Source organism: Hylobates moloch, unplaced genomic scaffold, assembly GCF_009828535.3.
Source record: "Hylobates moloch isolate HMO894 unplaced genomic scaffold, HMol_V3 SCAFFOLD_2, whole genome shotgun sequence".
NCBI classification, from domain to species: Eukaryota; Metazoa; Chordata; class Mammalia; order Primates; family Hylobatidae; genus Hylobates; species Hylobates moloch.
In genome coordinates this window covers 56,072,414-56,077,092 of record NW_026652277.1, presented here as the reverse complement: position 1 = coordinate 56,077,092, position 4,679 = coordinate 56,072,414, and the positions used below count along the sequence as shown (strand labels likewise).

The window sequence follows — 4,679 nt, the reverse complement described above, 5'->3', positions numbered from 1 at the left end:
ACTCTTGTTGCCCAGGCTGGAGTACAATGGCACAATCTCAGCTCACTGCAACCTCTACCTCCTGAGTTCAAGCGATTCTCCTGCCTCAGTCTCCCCAGTAGCTGGGATTACAGGCATGTGCCACCACGCCTAGCTAATTTTTGCATTTATTAGTAGAGATGGGGTTTCACTATGTTGGCCAGGCTCGTCTCGAACTCCTGACCTCAGGTGATCCACCCACCTTGGCCTCCCAAAGTGCTGGGATTACAGGCGTGGGCCACTGTGCCCGGTCTTCCTCTCCCTATTCTTTAAATCTTCACCTGAAGAATGATCTTGGTTCCTGTGGTTCCTACATATGATCTTGACATTAATGGGTGGGCAACTGTGACGTCTTCCTTGTGAGGAGGCCTCCTCTGAGATGGCTTTGGCTTTAGGTATCTATCCTCACTGCCATCTACCGCTGATGTTCACAGTCTAAACTTGCCCCGGTCTATGCAACCATAAGGGCATTCCCAGTCCATTGGATTTCTCTCAGCCAAACTATTGTTGGAGCTCATGGGGAAGGATGTCGGGGAAACCATGGGAAAAATTCAGATGCTCTTCTGTGCTACTAGGATGTTTCTGGAAACATGGAGGTGGAGATGGTGGGTCTCTCTTAGATAGTTTCTCTGGCTGGACCTGCCCTGTGGCCATTGCTACTCTACTGTAGTCACTTATGTTGGCTTAGGGCTCTCTATGAGAATATCTTTTTGTAGGATTCTTTTTTTTTTTTTTTTTTTTGAGACAGAGTCTTGCTCTGTTGCCCAGGCTGGAGTGCAGTGGCACCATCTCGGCTCACTGCAAGCTCCACCTCCCGGGTTCACACTGTTCTCCTGCCTCAGCCTCCCAAATAGCTGGGACTACAGGCTCCCGCCACCACACCTGGCTAATTTTTTTGTATATATATATAATATATATATATATATTTTTTTTCGTAGACACGGGGTTTCACCGTGTTAGCCAGGATGGTCTTGGTCTCCTGACCTCGTGATCCACCTGCCTCGGCCTCCCAAAGTGCTGGGATTACAGGCATGAGCCACTGCGCCCAGCCTGTAGGATTCTTGATGGAGAGTGGAGGCATAGGCCCTCCTGCTCCAAGATCCCCAAACCCATCTGAGGTTTCTATTACCCCTATGTACAGGACTGGACTTTCCAAGAGCTACCCTGACTTATTTTCTTGCTCTATTTCCCACTTCTCCTGTTTTGCTTCCAGTCCAGCGAAGATTTTCTTAAAATCTTCTCTGTCTAGTCTGGGGAGGGGAGCTTATATAATTTTGCATTCTTTTGAATCTCTTAGTTATGGCATAAATCCTGCTATTTAGTAGTTTCGTTCTAGGGCTGGACTCCAGTCATGTGATTTGGAGTGATTTTCTCAGCTTTAGCAATATAGAAATTGAATAGTATGGTATGTTCAAGCTTTGCTTCTTATTAATTTTGTTTGTAAAAATACACTGGGCACAATTTGTGCCGGGGCTCCTGATCTAGTTCTCTTGAGGTGTTCAGTAATATGCTGAGATCTACTATTCACTTTTCTTCAGAGATTCTCATTTTTAACATTGAAAAGAAATGGTCTTGTCTGAAAAGCTTTTGCTTGCCATGCATATGGAAACGCATTTAGAAATAAATGACTACTGCTTCTGCTGTTTCGGCAATGGGTTAGTGTGATAACACAGAGATTAACAACATGTCGGATAAACATTGGTAAAGCCCAGCTGTATATTTTTAGGTCATGGTTTTGGAATTCACGTTCATTTCTCTTTTTCTGTGGGGTATCTGCTTCGTGAAGTGGTACCTACAAGTTCAGAGCTTATAGAACAAACCCTCCATCAGCTGCTGTGATGGCCAGGTCACAGCCACGGCTTCATTTTTCATCCTCCAGGGTCTTGTTAATCTCCTTCAGTGCTTAACCGAGAGTAATTCCATTGAAATGGGTTGGAGTTCCCTTAGGATTAAAACTCTTCTGTGTATCGGCCAGCTAGCTTTAGTCTATTTCATTGCCTTACCTCTTTTCTGAGCAGATATTGGATCTAAGATTCTAGGTAAAGAAGCAATAAACACTCATAAGATGAAAAGTATAACTTGGAGGAAGAAACCCCAGGGAAAGGTTTTGTCTCCAGGTAAATGGACAGATCACACGAGATCTTTAACTCCCGTGCCTGTACAAGCTTCCATAAATGGAACACGGAGCAGAGAGGACCAGATTGACAAGTAGCACTCAGAAGAGAAGCCTGTGCCTCCATCCTGTGGCTGGCTGGGGACCATCACACACGGGAGGCTGCATGCTGAGGAGCGGGTGTTTGGAGGAATATCCTCCTAACCAGCTTCTCAGTGGACTCAGATGTATAAAAAGAAACAGTTGCCAAGGACTGTACTTGCTTTCCCAGATTGTCCTAGGGTACATTACATTAGCCTAAAATGGCAACTCTCTATCTTCCTAGTGTAATAATAATAGCAGTGCTGTTTGCTTGGCTCTGTGATTTCTACCCTTAAAACCCTCCCACTCAGTGTACATATAGCAGAACCTTCTTACAGTATAACCAGTAAGATTATAGGATTTCTTTTTTTTTTTTTTTTGAGACGGAGTCTCGCTCTGTCGCCCAGGCTGGAGTGCAGTGGCGCGATCTCGGCTCACTGCAAGCTCCGCCTCCCGGGTTCATGCCATTCTCCTGCCTCAGCCTCTCCGAGTAGCTGGGACTACAGGCGCCCGCCACCACGCCCGGCTAATTTTTTGTATTTTTAGTAGAGACGGGGTTTCACCGTGGTCTCGATCTCCTGACCTCGTGATCCGCCCGCCTCGGCCTCCCAAAGTGCTGGGATTACAAGCGTGAGCCACCGCGCCCGGCCAGATTATAGGATTTCTATTAATACATTAGTCAAATGGTAACCCTAAAAGCACTGAACACTGAAAATACAATCCAATAGGATAACCCAGTAATGTGAGCATTTGTCCTGTGTCCCAATACCAGCATCACAAAGCGACTCAGCCATAGTCACTCTCCAAATAAAAATAAATTCATCCTGCGGAGCTGTGTGTGAGAATTTTACAACATTACACAAATTGATGGTACCCCTCAGTATAAAGAGCACAGTCTTTGTAGACACAGCCTTGGGTTTAAGCTTCACACTGGTCACTTTCTTAACCCTGGCAAGGTAATTAACCCTATCCAAACCAGAGCTTTCCATCCAGTGCACCATAAAGGGTTTACAGATGTGCTGAGAGGCTGGTCCTCTCAGTTCTTGAGGAGGTATTTGCTGTGATGTGAAAAAGACTAGAAACATCGTCATCATCTCAGTTTATTCATCTGTCAGTCATAGTTGTATTTTTCTCATGGGGTTGCTATGAGGAATAAATATAGATCTCTGCAAGGTGTTCAGTACAGCACTTAATAAGTGATTACCAAATGACAGCATGTCTAGTCTATACAGTGCTCGGCCAACCATTCACTTTAGCCAGCATTTGGAAAGTGTCTGAAAGATAATTAATTCCAAACTATCGCACAAAGAGAATCCTGAAAGTCGTGAGCAAGGCCATCAAACAAGTAATTCCTCTCCAGGAAAGTCAGGCCATCCTAGAGTTAATATAATGATGGCCATTGGAACAAATTCTAGCTTTGCCTGCCAAGTTGCTCTTTTTTTTTTTTTTTTTTAATACTTTAAGTTCTATGGTACATGTGCACAACGTGCAGGTTTGTTATATATGTATACATGTGCCATGTTGGTGTGCTGCACCCATTAACTCGTCATTTACATTAGGTATACCTCCTAATGCTATCCCTCCCCCCTCCCCCTACCCCATGACAGGCCCTGGTGTGTGATGTTCCCTTTCCTGTGACCAAGTGTTCTCATTGTTCAATTCCCACCTATGAGTGAGGACATGTGGTGTTTGGTTTTTTGTCCCTGCGATAGTTTGCTGAGAATGATGGTTTCCAGCTTCATCCATGTCCCTAAAAATATGGAATGCTTCACGAATTTGCGTGCCATCCTTGCGAGGGGGCCATGCTAATCTTCTCTGTATCGTTCCAATTTTAGTATATGTGCTGCCGAAGCGAGCACCAAGTTGCTCTTTAAGGTATCCTTCTTTCACAGTAAGTAGCTAGAAAAGTATGAATGCTTTGATTCCCTATTCCACTGAAAATAAAATGATTTCCTCAAAAATTTTTTTTTTTTTTTGAGACAGAGTCTCGCTCTGTCTCCCAGGCTGGAGTGCAGTGGCGCAAACTTGGCTCACTGCAAGCTCCGCCTCCCGGGTTCACGCCATTCTCCTGCCTCAGCCTCTCCGAGTATCTGGGACTACAGGTGCCTGCCACCACGCCCGGCCAATTTTTTTGTATTTTTAGTAGAGACGGGGTTTCACCGTGGTCTCGATCTCCTGACCTCGTGATCCGCCTGCCTCGGCCTCCCAAAGTGCTGGGATTACAAGCGTGAGCCACCGCGCCCGGCCGATTTCCTCAAATTTGAGAGCTGTTACAATTTGTTTCCAATATACAGTGGTACCTCTGATCCACAGGGGAGACATTCCAAGACCCCCATTGGGTGCCAGAAACCATGGACAGTACGGAATCCAATTGTCATCAGCTGCAACACATTTCTGTTCGTGTCTTTCACCCACAAACTCAATGCCTTTTCCATCTTAACTGAGCACTTATCACACACTGTGGCCA

The 4,679-nt window shown here is 45.4% G+C and overlaps 1 non-coding gene across 1 annotated transcript; it reads right to left on the bottom strand.

Annotated features, from left to right (window-relative positions):
- Window positions 1-3,964: 3,964 nt before the first annotated feature.
- On the bottom strand, window positions 3,965-4,071 carry LOC116477093 (U6 spliceosomal RNA). The gene has a single exon (XR_004250345.1). It is a non-coding gene; the product is annotated as a U6 spliceosomal RNA (small nuclear RNA).
- Window positions 4,072-4,679: the final 608 nt, after the last annotated feature.